This window comes from Adiantum capillus-veneris, chromosome 5 (assembly GCF_014529385.1).
Source record: "Adiantum capillus-veneris isolate H3 chromosome 5, ASM1452938v2, whole genome shotgun sequence".
Taxonomy (NCBI): Eukaryota; Viridiplantae; Streptophyta; class Polypodiopsida; order Polypodiales; family Pteridaceae; genus Adiantum; species Adiantum capillus-veneris.
The window spans coordinates 82841764-82863700 of record NC_140935.1 but is presented as its reverse complement, the minus strand read 5'-3'; the positions used below and the strand labels follow the sequence as shown (position 1 = coordinate 82863700).

The 21937-nt window shown below is 43.0% G+C and overlaps 1 pseudogene; it reads left to right on the top strand.

Annotated features, from left to right (window-relative positions):
* Positions 1 to 5637: 5637 nt before the first annotated feature.
* Positions 5638 to 6597, top strand: LOC147457615 (uncharacterized; annotated as a pseudogene).
* Positions 6598 to 21937: the final 15340 nt, after the last annotated feature.

Sequence of the window (21937 nt, the reverse complement as noted above, 5' to 3'; positions counted from 1 at the left end):
CTCACAGTTTGAACTGCACTCGAGGAGTGCAAGTTGGGTTTTTTTAATGCTTCTGGTTTTCAATGCCAATTAGTGCTGGTGAACTGGCTCACGTCGACTGCTCCCTTGGCATTGCATTTTGGAGATTTTTGGAGGAGTCTGGCCTGAGGGTGTGGGTGTGTCTTGTGCTTTACACATGAAGAAGATGGACGCAGGATGTGAGTCCAACTACAGAGCTTGACCTTGGGAAGCTCTCGCTGATCGGCAATAGCTATGCGTAGCCGATGAGACTATGGTCAAGAGATTTGCAATGGCATTCAGCAGGAAGTGAATCGGAGGATGTGCACAGCGGGTGAGAGGCGCAGAGGAGCTGCCAGCTAGCAGCGAAGGGGACGACAAACGGGACGAAGGCAGAGGCAAAGGGAGGAGATTTTTAATTTTTTGAGCTTATTAAGAGGAATCTCATTGGATTCCCTTATATATTTAAGAAAAAAAGAAAGAAAGGTGGCACGTGGAAAGAGAGAGAGAGAGAGAGAGAGAGAGAGAGATAGAGAGAGAGATATTTTGTGCACTGTCTGGTTGCACGACAGATAGCGCAAAGAGGGAGGAGGGCACACATCAATTCATGAAGATGAGTTGCATGCAGTGGGAGCATGGAAGTGCTCAAGGGAAAGAAGAAGACATATACACATAGTGAGGGCGTGGGTTGCAGTCTAGCATGCAACCAGGCATATAATTACATGGACACGGAGGCCGATAGCGTGGTAAGCTCATTACTTGCAGAAAAATGTTTGATCTTGTCCTTGCACACCATCATTCTGCAGAGCCTAAAGCAAAATGCAGCCTTGCTGGGCATGCCCCCCATGTCGGACTCTGAGCTATAGTCATGCTGCCCTGCCTTACTACAGGAGGTGAGAGTAAGTCGAAGCAGGCCTGCACTAATCTCTCTCTCTCTCTCTCTCCGTCCGTCATAGCACAGGGAAGGGTGCATGTATTCTCCAAGGTGTAGAGCGAGTATTGCAGGAGCTTGTACGTGCGCATGCAAGTCCTTGGGGTAGCTCACGTGGAGACACATGAGGCAACACGAGGAGAAGGTGTGGCCCGAGTTGCAGCCTGATAGGCGTAGGGAAGGATGTGAAGATTCTCTCTCTCTCTCTCTCTCTCTCTCTCTCTCTCTCTCTATGTGTGTGTGTGTGTGTGTGTGTGCGCGGGCGCGCATAGGAGGCCTCGGGTGTAGGACAAGCAACAAAATGCATTTTTTGAGTGGACCTTGGTAGGCGAGGTGCAGGAAACAGTTGATGTGTGTGCGTTGTCATCGCTGAGATGCTTGGTACCGAGCTTTGGCAGAAGCAAGGCACAGGGAGAGAAGATAGAGGTAGACGTGCACTCCATGCAGGCTCTTGCGGACAGGTTTTTGAGTGCATAGCAGACATGGGGGCAACAAGCTTGTGAGAAATGGAAGGTATACCCAATGGCAGTTGCACGCAATTAGCAACCATATAAGTGGCTATGGCACAGGGTGATTGTAGAGTGGTGCTTGGGAAATAGGCAGCGGAGCAATAGAACATGGATGTGAAGAGCAAAGGATGAGGCAAGCAGACCTTATGTCTAGGCAGTGGCCGATAGAAGCAAGGGAAAGGGAGAGGGCATGCAGGCAGAGGCGAACACAATGCCAGAGTGCTTGAATGAGTTTAATGGGTTTTGGGGAGAGGGAATCTTTTGACAAATTAATGGGTTATCTCAAAATAGAGCCAGAAGAAGGTCTATTCAATGTTTTTTTGGGACTTTATTAAACAATATGCCATTTTGGGAAGAGGTATGAAAGGAAAGGCACATGCAGGATATCTTTTTGAAGGCAAGGGACAAATGGTGGAGATAGATGAAGAGAGAGAGAGAGAGAGAGAGGGGAAGCCCTGGAGCGTAGGTAGTGCATTCAGAGTTGAGCTTGTCTTTGCGTCTTTTTAATGTGATCTGGAGGCACTGTCTCTTTGTTGCACTCGTCTGCAACCTCTCTCTCTCTCTCTCTCTCTCTCTCTCTCTCTCTCTCGTTTGTTGCCTTGAAGAGTAGAGCCTGATGGAGGCCATGGGGGAGGGGGACATGATGATCTCTGTGAGATACACCCTTGCCTCATGAGACCTTTGCTAGGTACATGTGCAACACAACAACGAACCAAGGGGGAGGCTTTTTTTGTGGCCTGCTGGAGCTGATCGAATGAATGGGCAGACAAAGAGGGAGAGATAGTAGAGAGCAAATTAGTGGAGAGCGCTGAAGAGAGTCATGGAGAGGGGTGCACTTGGAAGCCAGGTGGGGAGTGTGCAGGCTTCAGGTTGCAGGGGCCTCGTCACTAATTGACACCTCCATTTGGAGGTGGGATCAATGGCTCACGATCACCGGTTGATCGTGACCGTTGGATTGCATACGGAATGCAAAAGATTCTCACTTTCTCGGATCCGAGACTTGAACCCACTACCCTCTCCCTCACGGGATTGACTCTAACCACTAGGCTAATGCGCGCTCGTTGAAAAGTGTGTGTGGGATAAGTTTATAGATCACGCTGTCGCGAACAGGTTTACACCTAGTTCACACCGAGTTCGCACTGAGTTCACACCAAATTTGGTGTGGTGTGCAGGCCCTCCCCAGTTCACACCTTGTTCATGTCGAGTTCACACCGAGTTCACACCAAATTTGGTGTGGTGCACATATCTCCGAGTTCACGTTTAGTTCACACTAGTTTAAATGTTGATCGGACGGCCCGGATTGCACCCACCTCGCGACGCCTACTGTGGGCCATTGATCCCACCTTCCTGGGAAGGTGTCATTTAGTGACGAGGGCAAGCTGGTGCAAGGTAAGCACCAGAGCCTTGGTTTGTCTGCATGGTGCTCATCGAGACAATGGTATCGTCATCACAAAAAGGAGGGGGGTTGAGAGATGAGCAATTGCAAAAACATGGCACGTGTGTGCGTGGGAACATGCGATAGATGGGAGGCTATAGTTTTTTCATCTTAATGAGAGAGAATCTTGATGTCAAATTAATGAATAAGTGGAATGAGACCAATTTAGGTCTCCCCAATCTTGAAAAAATAAAAATTATTCTGAAACATCATAACTGCATAAAGTGAGAGCATCTCAATTTTTGTGATATCTTCAACATTAACAAGGGGAAAGAAAGAGAGTCTGGGAAAGAGATTGCAATGGATTAAGGACAACAATGGGTAGTGGCTTGCTTTTTGTTTGTTACATAACATTAATTTTTTTTTTTTTTGGGGGGGGGGGGGGGGGGTGGGGTGGGGTTGGAGGGGGAAGAGCAAGTCAAAATTGATTAGAGAGAGAGAGAGGGAGGGAAGGAGGGATAAGTTGATAGCTTTCATAAGGAATCCCGATACCGAGTGGGATTAAAGAGAAAGAAAGGGAGATACAAAGAGCAAGAAAGGGAGAGGAAAGTAGCTTACATGGGCAATGTTGGTGGTACACACACACACACACACACACACACAAGAGAGAGAGGGATAAGTTGATAGCTTTCATAAGTAATCCCGATACCAAGTGGGATTAAAGAAAAAGAAAGGGAGATACAACAAAGATCAAGAAAGGGAGAGAAAAATAGCTTACATGGGCAATGTTGGTGGTACATAACATGCACAGAGAGAGAGAGAGAGAGAGAGAGAGGGGAAGGGGCGGGGGGAGGTTTCAATGGCATACGAGAGAGAGCATCTTAATTTTGTTAATATCACATCATTGAGAGAGAGAGAGAGAGAGAGAGAGAGAGAGAGAGAGAGAGAGGACGGGCGGAGTTTGTAACTTTTCTTGTGCAAGGCGATGCCAATAGAATGAGAGAGGAAGAGACATGAAATAAGAGAGGAAGAGAGGCAAGATGGAATGAGGGAAGAAGAGAGAGAGAGAGAGAGAGAGAGGGGAAGAGAGTGAGAGAAGTGTCACAAATTTCTAATGGAAGAGGTGCCAAGGAAATGAGGGAGGAAAGGAGGAAGAGGCATGAAATGAAAGATTAAGAGAGCAAGTGGGAAATAGTTTGCATAAGAAATGTTGGAGCCATCAAACATAGTTAAAAGAGACAGAGAGAATCTCTTTTAGAATCTATTCATCCAATTAAAAAAAAAGTTCGTCAAAAAAATGATCGCCAAAAAATATTCCTGGGCAACCAATTTTTGTCCAATGAACAAAAGGGGATAGGGGTGGAGAAAAAGTGTTTTCTCTTCCTAGGCTTCAGTTATTATTCTAAAGATTTGCTTTTGGTTTTCATATCATTTATTGATTGGTACAAGTTTCCCATAGAAATAAGCACTGTGAGGTCATCTTTCACCCATTTCAATTAATTTATTATCGTTAGTTTACTTATAGTGCATAGAGATGAGGGTTATGAATGCACCAAAGCTAAGATTTTTATATTTTTTGTGTCATCCAAGTGTTTCTTAGCCTAGCCTAGAGTACCAAATTTGGTCCCTTAGCATACAAAACTTGTTATTATCCATTATTACAAACGATTTCAAAAATAGAGTATAAGAGTAGACTCACTACTTCTACTTGATAGAACATTGTGAACTCGATGTCTTGTAGTGCTAAGGTGAAAGGCCTTCCAAAACATGGAGCAGTGGGGTTTATGGGCACACCATGTAGGTCCATGCACACCTTTACTTCATTTAGGGTGCAATGATGGACAACAAAGGGAATATTCTCTTGTAACACAAATTTCTCATCAAAATCTTTTCAAAAATATTCAAGAGAGTCATTCATGGTCACATGAGACATAACCATCGGCATATCACCCCTTTGTCATGGGTAGTCAAACTATGTCAAAATAGCTCGCTCTGCAGAGCACAATATAGTACACAACAACGAATGAGACATGAAATTATTAGGCTAGCTCGACATTCCATATGGTATTTAGTGCTTTGAAAGCCTTTATGTGTGAGTATAGATAGAGTAAAAGGCTAGCTTGACATTCCATATGGTATTTAGTGCTTTGGAAGCCTTTATGTGTGAGTATAGATAGAGTAAAGGGCTTTGTGTGTGATGATGACAAAGGGTATAGTGAAAATGCTAGCTATAATGGTGGTGGTGGTGGTGGGTGGGGGGGCGGGGGGGCTCTAGAGTTTTCTCATATTGTCCACCATGTCCCACTTAAGGATATGCTATCTAATTCCCCTTCCATTCCTTTGCCTTGGTGGGCGATAGTGTGCTCGTCTTGCTTAACTCTTATAATATAGTCATGTGTGCCACAATTATTAGTTATATATGGTTGGTGCATAATTACAAATAAGACTTGCATACAAATAAATTGTGCACATGCGACCATGCAAGAGACAAAGTAATATCTATACATGGCGTGACTGCTACCTTAATCTAATAAAACTAGCTAGCTTTGTGTGAAGGTAGCTTCTTAACCCTAAAAATAGCAAACATGTCTCTCAACCCTACACATAGCGCATGCAATTCCCAGCTTTTGCATGCTCACCATGGTAGGGGAAGGAAGAAGACAAAGCAAATGCTCAATCACGATAGAGAGGTGCACAGGGGATAGGGAACAAAGGAGTAGACTAGGTAGCAGCCAAGGGCAGGCTGATATCATCAATGCGTGCAACGCTCTACATCTTCTTCTTAAAGACGATAGACACCTATCAACACCACTCTTGATTAGAATATGGAGGTCACTAGCTCTACTCAGACCTCCCTTCTTGCCTCAACTACACCCTCTACTATGGCCATCTGTAAGGAAAGGGCATCAGATAATTACAACTGCAGATGTGCTACAATGCATATTTAGGCTTCTTGGTTTGGCATATGTTTTGTAGGGTCACCTTGTTTGCAAGTTGTGGCATCTTTCTCTAGGGCATGTCAACCACAGCCGATGCACTCTGTGTTGCCTCACATCCCTACCAATTGACGATGCCTTCACCTTGAAGTGTAAGATATGCATGTTTTCTTGTGACCCACGATAGAGCATGCAGGTCCTATTAGGGGACCTACTGGAAAAGTAGCTTTAGCTTGTCGCCCATCACCAACCACTATTAGTACAACAATTTGCAGATTGATGACAAATTGGTTGCATCAGTGCATTGTCTTTTATGTTTGCAATTCATAAAGAAACCAAAGTGGGGGTGCCCTCCTTGATTGTGTGCAATCCTATAGTAGGGTATCATACTCCATTGGCATGCACTATAGTCCCATCACAAAGAGTTACATCATACTTTCAATTTGCATGGAGAAGACACAAGCGAGGGCATACTTCCATGACAATGGAGATCTTATCAAGAAACCATTCTATATCTCACATGTGGATATTTACCACTCACAAGTGGGCTCCTAGGAGCACCGCTCTCATTTCATCACTGATATAAAAGTGGAGAGGGGAAACATCTCATGGTGGCAAGTTCAACTCCATTTGATTGTACTTAAACAAGATGGATTGGTACAATTGCTTGCTTATGACATGACAAAAAGTCAATAGGTTGATCCTAAAGTAAGAGCTCTTGAAACCATGTTCTCAACAATACCAGCTATCTTTCCTTGGAGAGATCTTCTAGTTTGTAAATTCACATCCAGTATCCTCGGGAATACCCATCGGAAACTCAAGCAATCCACGATGTTAGTAGCCCCTTAAGATCAATTATCGCGAGTTGAAAGCAAAATGGGAGCAACTTTTCTGCATAAATGGGAATCTCATTCCTTTAGTGGGAGTCTAAAGAAGGAAACTTCCTTGCACATTGCCACTCACTTTTTTGGGTGCGGCATGATTCAAGTATGCACTTTTGATCCTTACTCCTTCAATCTGGTAGAGTGTCCACTTACTTCACAATAACACCACATTATACATTGTAAGCATTAGAGAGGCCCATCATGTTTCTCATTCATCCCATGTCTGTCTATTGAGGTATGAGTATATGGTCAATTATATATGAATTTTATTCTTTTATCTATGTTTTTTAATAAAAACCAAAAGAGAATATTTGAATCGATTAAAGAGACAAAAAATACACCTATACTGCCCTAGTTTGGGGAAGCAATCTCATATCGGCGAGGTTTCCCTCTCCACATCAATGCATCCACCATTGGGTTCTAGACCTCCACCCATCCACCCGTGTTTCTTACTAGCACTCCTATTATGAGTCCCACACACTTCACATCCACCATGCCACCTAGTGTTCCATTGGATCCTACACTCGCATCTTAGCACCACATGGGCGGACTTTTTTTCCCGCCTCCAACAATGGTTGTTCCCTCCCTTCCTTCTTTGCATGGACATGAAGGTTTTGTCCCATACCACTGACCATATGGCATTCCATCAGAGATGTTTCACCATTGCCTTACCTGTCAGGTCAACGGTAGGACTAAGAAACATGCCAAGGGCCAGAGACTGAATGGCTCAATATGGCTAGGAGCCAAAGGCCAAGCATAAGTTAAGGGGTCCTATTTGCAAGGGCCAAGGGCCAAGGGCTTTAAGTAGGGAGGTTGGGAGGAGAATGATATGCCAGTCCACCCTTTGGTCTCACACTGGTATCAGAGCCTCAGGATTTTGGGAAAGGAGGAGGAGGGCGTGGTCTTCTCATGCAATCCATGCAGGTCATGGAGAAGGTGAGGAGTGTCTGTCGAGAATCATGCGAGCACGAAAACTTGTGAAGGGAAGAGGTCTCAGGCAAGCAGAACAAAACCGCACACTGAAGGCATCAACCTGCTTGCACTGGCGTGGGGAGAAAAAGATGTCATAGGGCTGGGCTTTTCCCCGCTCTCCATATATCTTGCTTGATTTTCTCTTGCACTGCAACTCGCTGCCATGGGTCCTTGAAAGCTATTGTTCACACTTGAACGCCCATGCCAAAGGAATTAGGGAAAACTTTTATAGATGAAGGGAGGGTGCCCTCGGTTATGAGGTCCACCAACAATCGGCAAGCAATTGACATGGCATTGATGTGGGCAGCTCAGCTGACAGTCAAAGAATTGAACTCGATATCTCTTGCACCCTAAGTAAGAATCCTACCACTCGACAAAATGCCCTACAAAAACACAAGGGCTTTTTCATGGCCAATCCTACAAGGACAATCAAGGAAAAGCATGCAAGACATGCATGGCTACAAACCAAAGTCAATGTTTTTGGATGGTATTACATTAATGATTTGGATCTCATCACTTATGAAGCAAGGCTTATTTGAACGGATCATCAAGAATCTATAAAGATCTCTTCAAAAGTTCAAGTTTGATGCAAAGGCAAGGTTGCCTAACATTCATGGCATGCAGGTACATGCAAGGCATGTGGCCTTTAAAAGAACCAATGTAGTCCGCAATGGTCATGATCAACCCATTGTCGCCAAAGCCAACCAAGATCCGACAAGCTTGCAAGGTCTCTCTCTCATTGGAATTGTGGAGAAAATTTACGGATTTACAAGGATCTTTTCTTCATTGAACTTCATTTGAGCTTTACGACAGTAAGGCAAATGGGTACAACTCACTCATCAGGTACGCAATTGATTTTTTATTTTTATTGCAAATGTGCTCGTTGGTTATGGCGTGCAAAAGATGTGTGTGCAATATAAGAAATCCAGAGGCAAGCACGACTTGACTACACAAAGACTCAATAACAAGTATGCCTTCTTCTGAATACCCGATAGAGCATGCTCATCACAAGTTAAGTTGTGCTGCCATGGCAAGGCCAAACAACACTGCTTTTCACTCTCAAGGAGATCAACATAGTCTCTCGTTAGCATTGCTGCAGGAGACACAGGTGCTCGGCATGGCCGCCCTTTTGTTCCAATGCTAAGAATTAGCATTGGGGACCTCAATTGCATTACGGGAGAAATGCTCCATATATCGACACCCAAGAAATTGACTTGTGTGTTACGTCGGATATCCTATTTTTGATATCTCCTCCTTGTGCTACCCAGCGAAGAAGCAAGGCTTTAAGGAGCATGGATCCATGCATTGGATGCATAATCACTTCTTGTAGCTTGCTAGGGAGCAAGCAGTATAAGTACACGAAGCACATTGAAAATCACATTGGCATCCACATCTATCAGCCGAATCCAATGTCGATCATCACACACATGGGATGCTATGACTTGACGCCAAAGGTATTCGGTAAAAATGTTAAGTTTCACTTTTGAACTTATTCAAGCAAATGTTGCTTGGATCTAGAAATATTTGGCAATAGTTGCCACTTGATAGCTAAGCTGTAGATGCTATCTCTATTCATATTGGGCAATCTCATACATATGTATATGAATAGGAACACTTGTTAGCTATGAGCACTCAGGATATATTCTGTCCCATTTTTCCATGAGCTTATGTGAAGCAAGGCTTCACTTTAGGACATCTTGCATAGAAGTTTTCAAAGTTTGGAATATGCTAGTAGCATACAGACTTCAGGAAACTTGGCACAATGGCTACTCATCTTAAAGGGGCGACAAGGTTAGTAGATTTTAAGGTATGCTTGTTTTTTGGAATTTAACCTTCCATCTCAAAAAGATTTATCTATTATGCAATGCACAATGATTTGCCAGACTTCATGTGAAGCAAGGATTTTCTTATGTGCCGAGGAATTATCACTTGACTTTAGATTAAGGATAATGGCACACATAAGTTTGACATTAAGTTAATATAAGTCCACAATTGAGTCTGACAACGCCACACTGTGATGTATCCATGCCATCTCCCAAGGTTGAGAGTGTTATTGAAGCCAAGGGTTTACCAATCTATTTTTTGGCTATGCATGCATGGCATGCAAACATGATGATAGTATGTCTACTCCATCATTGTACATGCTTGCACAATAACATCCGCTACTCTACCCAAAATGATTTGTGTCATAAAAACTAATATCTAAACAACCCAAATGATTTTCTCATATTAAACTGATCACTTAATGTGGGAGAATAAATGGGAACAAGGGTTAGAATATAGGTATGTGCTTTAGATGCATCTCAGCAGCACGGGACCAAAGGTAATGGGTCTAAACGGGAGATGGTCTATCAAAGAGTGATGCTAATGGAGCTTAAAAGACCTTAGGGTTAGCTTCATTGAAGACCTCCAAGGTTAGTGTTAAAAAGTCCTTTGACCTTAGGTAAGCTAGGGTTGAGCTTGAGGTGGGAACTTGGCCCAAGGTTGAGGTGCTTATCGTGCTTGATGACTAAGGTGCTTGAGGTACTTGTCGTGCTTGATGACTAAGATTCTTGAGGTTCTTGTCATACTTACCAACTAGGGAGCCTGAGGTGCTTGTGGGAACACTACCTAGGCTTGAGGTGCTTTGTCATGCTTGCTAACTAAGGTGCTTGGGGGTAAGGTGTCCAAAAAGTCAAATCACATCCCTACAAGAGAGGGTGCGAGCCCTAAAACTAGGGGGATGAGAGAGAACACATACACCCTCACCCAAGGCAAGCTTGGTACAAAGAAAGCAGGAGGGACACTTGTCAAGCTCCTCCTCATGTTTCCCTCATGGTGTGCCTAAAGCCTATTGGTTGGCCTCCCAAGGGGTCCAATGATAAATGAGTTAATTTAATAAATTGTTTTTGCATTTATCAAGTCCTCTATCTCAAAGGGGAAAGGGGGACACTTGTCCCAAGACTAGCATGCTTGCTTGATATGCCTCTTGCTTGTGATTGGATAGGCCTGGACCAATGAGCTTCAAGCATGAACTACAAGGGGGGGTCCACCAAGGAAGCTAGGGGCATGCTTGGGGGGTATACTCTCCCACACACACTCACACACACTCTCATTGTGTGAAGTGCAAAGTGCAAGATCTTCATCTCATTCTCCAAGCAAGTAGAGAAGTTGAGAGCCTACACCAACACTCTTGGCTATGGAATGCAAATCCAACCAAGAGACATGCTTCAATGCTTAAGCTTGCCATCTTCTCCATCTTCATTACTATGATATTATGTATGCTAGCAAGAAGAGTGATGATAAGTGAGGAACTAATTCTTTCTCCTATGAAATGTTTCTTCTTCCTCTTCCCTACCCTCATTCCCTGCTAGCTCTCTCCACCTTTGAAGGTGTTTGAGGCCTTGGGACTAGGGCTTGGGATAGTTAATGGTTTCTACAAAGTTTATGTTATGCTCGTGATGCATGAAGCTTTCCATGTTCATTGCATCACCTAGGTCACAAGGAAGACAAAGATTATATTGTACCACTTGTCTCTCTTAATGGGAGAACCTATAATACAAATGCCTATTGGAGGGGGGACCAGCTCCACATAAATCCGGTCCTCAACTGTTGTCATGTTCTCTAAACTCTCTCTCTTGCAAAAGTATTGTTCATGCCAAGTTAACTAAATGCTTGTTCTCTTTTCTTTTTGGTTGATCTTGTTAATTATATTAGGGCAAGTGGGACTGGGATCTATCATCGATTTGGTTGAGCCCATATATGGGATATGGTGCACACCTCGGGAGATTTGGACTTAATAATGGCATCTTTTAGACTTGCCTACGGCTTTACCATTATTGACCCATAAGAAGTACAAAAGGAGCTAGCCCTCAACAATTCTGCAATATTAGACCCACTCCACTACTCTCTATAATTAACCACTTCGAGCCGTGGGTGTAGATACTTAAGTGCCTATTTTCAAAGGCCAAGAGGAGTAGCAACTAAGGTTTTGAATTTCCAAAGCATGCACTAAGTAAGTACTCAAAATTTTGTTAACATGGCTAACAATAACCAAGAGAGTAGAAGGAACATTGATAACTTTGATTTTCCACATGAAGGTGCTAATGATGATGCCCCCATGTTTGTCAATTATCTTGTTACTAAATTGCAACAAGCTATGGGCAACCCTGCTTTGCAAGCCAAAGTTACTCAACAACTTTGCGCTTATAATGGGATTTTCCTTCCTCTCAAGAGGAGAGAGTGCTTAGGAGGCCTCTTGAAGAGACCCCAAAAGAAGACTCTCTCCCATATGAGAGGAGGAATCCAAAGAGCAAGAAATTAATGAAATTTTAAGTTCCTTTGAAGATGTGGCTCCATGAAGACGATGGTCTAGACGATCGCCAACTCCTCCCAAGAGGAAACGTTCAACCTACAGTCCTTCTCCTCGTCACTCTGAAAGGGAATAGAGGAAACAAAGGAAGAAAAGGGCAAGAAAGAGGTCACCCTCTTCTCCTTCTTCTTCACCTTCCTCCTCTTCCAATGAAAGCTACAACTATTCTCCTAGAGAATACAAGAGGGGAGGACATCGCAAATCATACCCTACATGGCGAAGGTCACAAAAACTCAAAAATTTCAAAGAGGGAGGAAATAATATCTCTTTTCTCACCTATGATGGCACCTTTGGTGCCGCTGAAAAGTACTGGCCTTCATCCAAAAATTTGATATTGCCTTTGGAGATGAGGGCTTCAGAGAGTCCTCCAAGCTACGCCATGTAGCTATGCACTTCCAGAAATTGGCTTGTCAATGGTGGGCTAGCCTTTGTGGCAATGGAAAATCCACAAAGACATGGAAAACTCTACGAGTTTCCATCATGAAGCAATTCCTTGCAAAAGATACAAAGGACAAAGTGATCAGTGAATGGTGCAGTTTGAAGCTTCTCTCTCATGAGTCTATCCACAAGTATGTAGGAATGTTTTGGGATTTGAATCTCAAGGCTACTGTCTTTAAAAAGATAGACTTTGCCGAGTAAAAGCAACAGTTTTGTGCGAGATTACCTGAGGAGATGGCCGAGTATGTAAACTCCCAATGGATTGGTTCTATTACCAAAGTAATCCACCACACCATTGTTGCTTCGCACATCAATTTCCAACAAGGGGCTAGATGGAATATCAAGCACATGGAAAATAAAGACAAAAATGATGCAAAGGGGAAAACCAATGCCCAAAATTCTTCCCAAGGAAATTCCAACAATAACAACAACAATTGGTCCAAGGAGAAGGGAGTTTACAAAGGTAAAAACAAACTCTCTCTTGAAGAGCTTGAAGCTTTTTGTGTGGACTATCAAGCACTAAACCATATCACTATCAAAAACAGATTTCCCGTGCCTCGGGTAAAAGATCTGTTCGATAAGCTACAAGGCTCTACCTACTTCGATAGGATTGACCTTAAAAATGGCTATCATCAAATAAGGATAGTGGATGAAGATATTCTAAAGGTCGCGTTTTGTACAAAGTTTGGCCTTTATGAATATCTAGTCATGCCTTTTGGTTTGACTATGCACCAGCCACGTTCAATCGTCTAATGGAGAAAATCTTTAGACCCTATGGCAAATTCACTGGAGTGCTTTTTGATGATATCATCATCTACTCCAAGTCCTTGGAGGAACATAAGCAACATCTCCAAGTGATTTTTCAAGCATTGAGGGAGAACAAGCTTTTTCTTAACCAAAAGAAAAGTGAATTTTTCCTTCAAGAGATTTAATACTTAGGTCTTATTCTTTTTAGATGGTATACGTATGGACCCATCAAAGTTTGATGTAATAAAAGCATGGCCTAATCCAAGGAATCTACATGAGCTAAGAAGATTTATTGGTATATGTGCATACTATAGACGCTTCATAGCTAAATTTTCTCAAACAGCAGGACCATTACATGACTTAACAAAGAAGAACATTAAGTATTATGGACTACTAAGGAGGAAAATTCTTTTGACTAGCTCAAAGAGAAGCTTACATCCCAACCAGTCCTCATGCTTCTGGATCTTTCAAATCCATTTGAGGTCCAGTGTGAACCTTGTGGTGATTGCCTTGGAGAAGTCTTGCTTCAAGAAGGACATGCCATAGCATATGAGAGCAGAAGGCTCAATACGGATGAATGAGTCTTGAGAATTTATGAGAATGAGCTTTTAGCCGTTCTACATGCCCTAGACACATGGAAGCAGGGACTCCATTCCTTCTACGAGCATACCACCAAAGTCTCAAGTACTTCATGATGCAAGCCAAGATTTTCGATAAACAAATGAGGTGGGAAAATTTTCTTTTGCAATTTAATTTTCATATTGCTCACATTGCTGGTAAGCACAATCTAGTGGCCAATGCACTTTCACGATGACCAAAAGTTAATGCGGTGTCTGTAGCTACTCACAATGATCTATCTTCTATGATAGATGAGTATTCTACTGACCCTGACTACTTAAAGTACATGGGAAGATCTTCGCTGCCAATTAGTATAGCCATGACCTACAAGAATCTATTAAAAATATTAAGGAGGCTATATCCATCTCTCAACAAACGAAAACAGCTAGTGTTGACAAGCACAGAAGGGCCTTAACATTCAAAGAAAATTATTGGGTCTTACTTAAGTTTCCCAAGGGTTGACTGAGGCAAACGAGGAGCAAAAATACTACGGGCCATCAAAAGTATTATGCTAAGCTAGCAGAAAGATACTATGGTCCTTTCCAAATCTTCAAGCCCATCAATGAGATGACTTATGAAATCAAGGTACCCAACCATTGGCTCATACACAATGCTTTTCATGTGAGCCTACTTAAGCCCTACAAATGAGATCCACCAAGTGAACCAATTATTGAAGACCCTCTCGAAATTGAAGACCAACAAGAGGTGCTACAAGTCGAAGCTATCCTTCGGTATGAAGCAAGGTACTACGATATGGTAAGATTGTCTGACGGTATCTTATTAAGTTCAAAAATTATCCTTTTGAAGATGCTAGATGGATGCAAGGAATACAACTTAAGGATAGTATGAACCTTGTCAATGCTTACAATGCTACACTAGAGTAAGCAAATGTACAAATTTCTTTCAAATGATCAATGTTTTTGTCTTATAAGACTAATTCTCCTTTTTATTGTGCACAAACTCAAATAGTATGCATGCTTAGAATCATGTTTGTGATGACGACGTCTCTCAAAAACCAAGGGGTAGAATTTGTCACTATACTTGGGAGAATGAAATGGACTAAAGAGCAAACATGCTTGCGGTAGCTATGTCTCCCAAGCACCAAATGGATTAGTCATCCATCTTGGAAAGATGTCATAGGGTAAAAAGGGATCCTCTACCCACTAAGCAAGATTGACTAATGACTAAGGTTTTATCTTTGCTACCTCATAGTCGAGGATGACTATGATTTCAAGAGAGAGGTAATGTCATAAAAATTAATATCTAATCAATTCAAATGATTTTCTTACATTAAACTGATCATTTAATGTGGGAGAATAAATGGGAACAAGGGTTAGAATATAGGTATGTGCTTCAGATGCATCTCGGCAAGAGACCAAAGGTAATGGGTCCAAAGGGGAAACGGTCTATCAAAGAGCAATGCTAATGGAGCTTAAAAGACCTTAGGGTTAGCTTCATTGAAGACCTCCAAAGGTTAGTGTTAAAAATTCCTTTGACCTTAGGTAAGCTAGGGTTGAGCTTGAGGTGGGAACCCAACCCAAGATTTTGAGGTGCTTGTCGTGCTTGAGGTGCTTGTCGTGCTTGATGACTAAGATGCTTGAGGTGCTTGACATACTTAACGACTAGGGAGCCTGAAGTGCTTGTGGGAACACTACCCAGGCTTGAGGTGCTTTGTCATGCTTGCTGACTAAGGTGTCCAAAAAGTCAAATCACATCCCTACAAAACAAGGGGGAATCCCTAAAGCTAGGGGATGAGAGAGAACACACACACCCTCACCCAAGGCAAGCTTGGTACAAAGAAAGCAAAAGGGACACTTGTCAAGATCCTCCTCATGTTGCCTTCATGGTGTGCCTAAAGCTTATTGGTTGGCCTCCCAAGGGGTCCAATGATAAATGAGTTAATTTAATTATTTGTTTCTACATTTATCAAGTCCTCTCTCTCAAATGGGAAAGGGGGACACTTGTTCCAAGACTAGCATGCTTGCTTGATATGCCTCTTGCTTGTGATTGGCTAGGCCCAGAGGAGTCCGATGAGCTTCAAGCATGAGCTACAAACGGGGGTCGACCAAGGAAGCTAGGGGCATGCTTGGGGGTTATACTCTCCCACACACACTCACACACACTCTCATCGTGTGAAGTGAAAAGTGTAAGAGCTCCATCTCCTTCTCCAAGCAAGTAGAGAAGTTGAGAGCCTAGATCAACACTCTTGGATATGGAATGCAAATCCAACCAAGAGACATGCTTCAATGCTTAAGCTTTCCATCTTATCCATCTTCATTACTATGATATTATGTATGCTAGCAAGAAGAGTGATGATGAGGAACTAACTCTTTCTCCTATGAAATGTATCTTCTTCCTCTTTCCGACCCTCATTCCCTGCTAGCTCTCTCCACCTTTGAAGGTGTTTGAGGCCGTGGAACTGGGGCTTGGGATAGTTAATGCTTTATACAAAGTTTATGTTATGCTCGTGATGCATGAAGCTTATCATCTTCATTGCATCACCTAGGTCACAAGTAACACAAAGATTGTAGTGTACCAAGTCTCTCTTAATGGGAAAACCTATAATACAAATGCCTATTGGAGGGGGGACTGTCATGCCAAGGGTAGGACCAGGCACGGCCAAGGGCCAGGACGGCCATGCAGCCAAGGGGGTCTCTATATTTAGCAAGCCAAGGGACTATATAGGGCATGGCTGGGTGGTGATGAGCATGTTCCAGTCCCCTTGCCCTTTCATTGGTATCAAAGCCGCTCGAGAAAGAGAAGGAAAGCACAGTGAAGCAAAAGAGGGCATGGAAGCAGGAGGCATGGTCTCCCTCTCTTGTTTTCTCTCTCGATCTCTCTCTCCCTTTCTGTTCATGGGAATTCAGGGGTATGTGCTGCCATGAACTGCTTTTGCAAGCGTTGGGCGAGCAATCTGTGAAACTCATGCATGCATGCAAGTTGCATACATGAGAAGCTCTGCCGCGGGTAAGCGCCCTTGTTCAGAGAACTGGGGGGAGGAACGATCGTGTGCAAGCACTCTTGGAGCGGGAAGGGTCGAAGGTCGACCACCACGAAACAACATGAGCTTCGGCTCGTTGGGATCGCAACGCCAAGCACACCAATACTCAACTCTGCAACGTGGCTGATGGTGCAACCTGTTAGTCATGGTGTCGTTCTCTCTCTCGGCGCAAATTCCAGTAGCCCGCCATCGTTTTTTTTGTAGCTTTTACATTGTAAATTGGGTGCCCTAATTTTGGGCAATCCCAACTAAGGGCATTTGCCCATGGGCAGAGTTGGCCTCATAGGACAATTAGCAAGACGTCTCAAGTTGACACAAATGAGAGTCGACAGATTTGGCGATCGCAAAACTAGAATGCATTGCAGACAATTACAGTGGCTTAGATCGTCTCTCAATAATTGAAGTTGGCATACAATGAGGATTGCAACAATCGGGTCAACTCTGGCTTGTAGGGAAATGATCTTCAGTATTAGGGCAAGGCTTTGGCTCAAGATTGGACATGGTTCGAGGTTTAAGGAGGCTTGAAAACGCAGGCACAGTGGCCAATACGACAAATTATCAAAGGCATTTAGCAGGTAAACAATAGGAGGTAAATAAAAGCTTTCAATACCACTTTTTTTTTCTCAAGAACATGTTGCATCAAGACATGAGCAAGGCTCGTGCAAACCGTAATGTTATCAAATTTTCTTGCACGCATGACTTATCCAAAGCATAAAAACCCCACACGGTTGGATCATGTCGAGGGTTGTGTTTAGCAAACTTTGGTTGTCCGAAGATCAATGACTGGTTTGACGACCAAAATCAAGCAAGGCTTGAGTAAGAAATGCTCTCGTTTCACAGCAAGGCTTCTATCCATGCATACCAAAGGTTAGGGCATGGTGGTGCTAGAGAATCTCATGGAGATCAGCACGGTCTGTTACTAATCTTGATGAAGGAGGCAGCAAGTGCTTGACAGGACAAACCATTAACGACCATTTCAAGAAGCTATGAAGAAAACTGTTAGGGCTTGTTTTTTAGACATCACTGGAGCACGACTTCGTCTCCATCATCAAGCCAATCCGGTACGAGGTACATACTTTGCAAGAAATTTTTTATGTTTTGCTTTTCAATACATTGTACAATTTGACAAGGTCAATTATTTTGACTGCTCGACAAGGTCGACATTCTTTTACTAGGACATTTGTCTATGAGCAAGAATATCTGTAGCTTTGAGGAATGGTAGCATCCAAAGTGGGTCTACTAAAAAGTATCATGCAAAGACAAGACTTCCATGTTTGGCCTCTGATATGAGCATACAAACTTGGGACGGACTTGACAATATGCCAACAGGTTATTTCATGAGAAACAGACGGGCGTATATGATACAAGGGACGTATATGTACATACGACATACCCCACTAATGCAGCAGATATGGCTATGTGCCATTTTTAAGCGATTTTTCTTCCATGGAATATTGGGCCAATTGGTTACAGCAACGACTAGGTTAGCCAAGTTTAAGTTTTTCTTGGTTTTTCCTATTTACACTTTACTTGGCAATTATTGTCATTATGCAAAGCAAAGTGCTTTGGCAATTTTATAGGAAGCAAGGCTTCGGGTAACTGGCAAAATAGGGAATATCAGCTCACGGAATCCCTACCAGTCTAAACTGTGCAAGGCACTTATGGTTTTGGTTCTCACGGTTGAGGCCATCACTCTCCGCAAGGGCTTACATTTCTGCATGCAAGGCATGCTAGTGTGGTGGATTCAATTCTACCGCTTCATGCATTACGCTTCCGCTATCACACTCGCAACTCTGTCAAGGACAGACTAAGGATGAATTGTTTAATATGATTGTTGGTTGCTATCAACACACAACAACACTAAAAGGAACCTAAATCGAGGACTTATTTTATGGGCAAAGTGCCAATGCTAAGTCGTCCTAAATCACGACCCCTGCATGGTAGGTGGGTCCTAAACTTCTCTTCGGCCTATCATCCACAAACTGATGGCCAAAGTGAAATAGCTAACCTAACTATTCTCGATCTACTAAAAGCCTATGTAACGGAAGTAGATCAAAGATCCCAATGGGAGAAGTACTTACCCTTAGTAGAGTATGCTTACAATAACACTGTACATACTTCTACAGGAAAAGCACCTTTCGAGGTAATTGAGGGAAGATCAAAAAGTCCCTTGCTACTTAAGGTACATGGGAAGATCTTCGCTGCAGATGAGTATAGCCGAGACCTACAAGAATCTTTCCAAAAGATTAAGGATGCTATCTCTATCTCACAGCAAAGGCAAAAGGCTGCTGCTGACAAGCACAGAAGAGCCCAAGCCTTTAAAGAAAACGATTGGGTCTTGTTAAAATTTCCCAAGGCTCGATTAAGGCACACGACGGGCAAGAATCCTACGGGCCACCAAAAGTACTATGCTAAACTAGCAAAAAGGTACTATGGTCCCTTCCAGATTCTTAGGCCAATCAATGAGATGGCCTATCAACTTAAGTTGCCCAATCATTGGCTCATACACAATGCTTTTCATGTGAGCCTCTTGAAGCCTTACAAAGGAGAGCCACCTCAAGAACCAACTATTGAAGACCCACCGGAGATCGTGGACCACGAGGAGGTGCTGCAGCCCGAGTCCATTCTCCGACATGAAGACAAGGTATTAAGAGGCGGTAAGACTATCCGACGATATCTTATTAAGTTTAAGAATTATCCTTTTGAAGATGCTAGATGGATGCAAGGCATACAATTAAAGGATAACCTAAACCTTGTCAATGCTTACAATGCTTCCCAAGAGTAAGCAAATGTACAAAATGTTAAAAATGAACAAAAATTTTTGTCTTATAAGACTCTCTTTTTCTTTATTTGTGCACAAAAATGAAGTAGTATGCATGCTTAAATCAAGTTTGCGGAGACGACGTCTCCCGAACACCAAGTAGAGCTTGTCACTCTACTATGGAAGATTGATAGGACTAATGTGCAGACATGCTTGCGGCAGCCTCAGGCTCTCAAGCGCCAAATGGACTAGTCATCCATTATGGAATGATGTCGTAGGGTAACATAGGGATCCTCTACCCGCTAAGAAAAGGACTCATGCATATGCTTTATCTTCTCTACACCATAGTCGAGGACGACTATGATTTCAAGAGAGAGGTAATGTCATAATAATCAATATCTAATTCTCCTAAATGATTTTCTCATATTAAACTGATCATTTAATGTGGGGAAGTGCCAAGGGAGAAAAAGCTAGAATATTGGTTAAGTTAGCAGACCGGCCACAGTAGGGATCCAAAGGAGGGAAAATAGGGATCCAAAGGGGGGGCCATCTGCAAAAGAGCTATGTGAAACAATGGGACAAAAAGACCCTAAGGTTCAGCCCATTAAGACTTCCAAAATGCTAAGGTTCCAAAATTCAAAGGTTGTGTCCAAAGGTCAACCCTAGGGAAAATTGGATGCTTAGTGTGTGCCCTAAAAAGTCTTTGCATATCCCTACATGGGAGGGGGTGAGCCCCAAAGCTAGGGGATGAGAGAGAAAGCCACACACACACACACAGGCTCCCTTTACACAAAGGGAATGAGGGACACATGTCAGCTCCCTAGGCCAGATGCCCACAAGGTGTGCCCAATTCCTATTGGAAGACCCTTGAAGTGGACCAATGAGAATTAAGCTAGAGTAAATCTAGTTTAATTAATTTAAAAACATTTAATAAAAGAAACCAATAAGAATTAAGTGTCCTAGAAGACTATTGGGCAGTCTCCCAAGGGGTCCAATGAGCATTCAGGAGCCCCATGGCTTGCCTGATTCCTATTGGCCAGGAGGCAAAGGGGTCCAATGAGAGTTTAGTTTAATTATTTAATTATCTAAAGCTCTCACAAAAGGGGAAAGGGGGACACATGTCAGAAGGCTATCACTTATGCTGCTTAATCCCTATTGGCTTGACCTGGGGAGGTCCAATGAGGCAAAAGCCAGACTAACTTAGCAGCTAGGGCTCGCCCAAGAGAGAGAGGGGGCTGATTTTTGCTTGGCATTGACACACACACTCTCACACTTGACCATGTGTGAAGGGAAAATACTCTATCTCCTCCCAAGCTTTAATGGAGAGCTCATCACCTACTCCAAGCTTGTGAGATAGAAGCCTACATCAACACTCTCTTGGCATGTGGATGCAAATCCAACCAAGAGCCAAGCTTCAATGCATGCTCATCTTCTCTACCAAGCTAATTACTAAGCTAAGCTATGCTAATATGAGTGATTATGTGAGGAGATGTACTTCTTTCTCGTAAGATACTTCTTTTTCCTCTCAATCTACTCTCATACCCTGCTAGCTCTCACCATCTTCGAAGGTGTGTGAGGTCTTGGGTCTGAGAACGGGGATAACTCAAGTTGTGTTTGATTAAGTGTTTTGCTTGGTGTATGAAGCTTCCATCTTCATTGCACTAGCTAGTCTTGAAGGAACACAAAGAATTGTATTGTACAATGTCTCTCTTGATGGGAGAAACCATAATACAAAGCCTTTTGGAGGGGGGACCGGCTCCATGCAAATCCGGTCCTCAACTGTTGTCAATAGCTTAATTGTTCTCTCTTTTGAAAGTATTGTCGATGCTATCTAACTAGGTGTTATGCTTTTTGTTGCTCTCTCCACCCAAGCACTCTTGTAATTCTCATTAGGAATCAACTCTAATGAAATGCTCACTATGTTCATGCTAATTTCCGCTACACATAAGATTTTAGGCCATTAAATGTTACATTGGTATCAGAGCTCAAGGTTTCTCTTTTCTTGCTCAAGAAGGGAGGTCCTCAAGCTAGCTACAAATGGTTGGTGTTATTAATTGCCTGTGAGTAAGTAGAATAGGGATTTTTCAGCCTTGCAGTGCGCCTGCCTTTGTGCAGTTAACGGGGCATCACCGTCGAGAGCTATGGTCTTAATAGTGGAGTCCTACGGGGCTTGCCTACGGCTTAACCACTATTGAGCTATTAGAAGCTTGACAGGAGCCGGCGCTGTTTTGGTGTCGAAAGACCCTCTCTTCTATTCCTTGCAATTAATGGTATTCGAGCCGCGGGTACAGTAGCTTGAGTGCTTTTTCTAAAGGGGTAAAGAGGAGTAGCAACTAGGGCTTGAAGTGCCAAAGTACACCTAAAAAGTTTACACCTAAAAGTTGTTAGAATGGCTGACAATATTAAAGAGAGTGAAA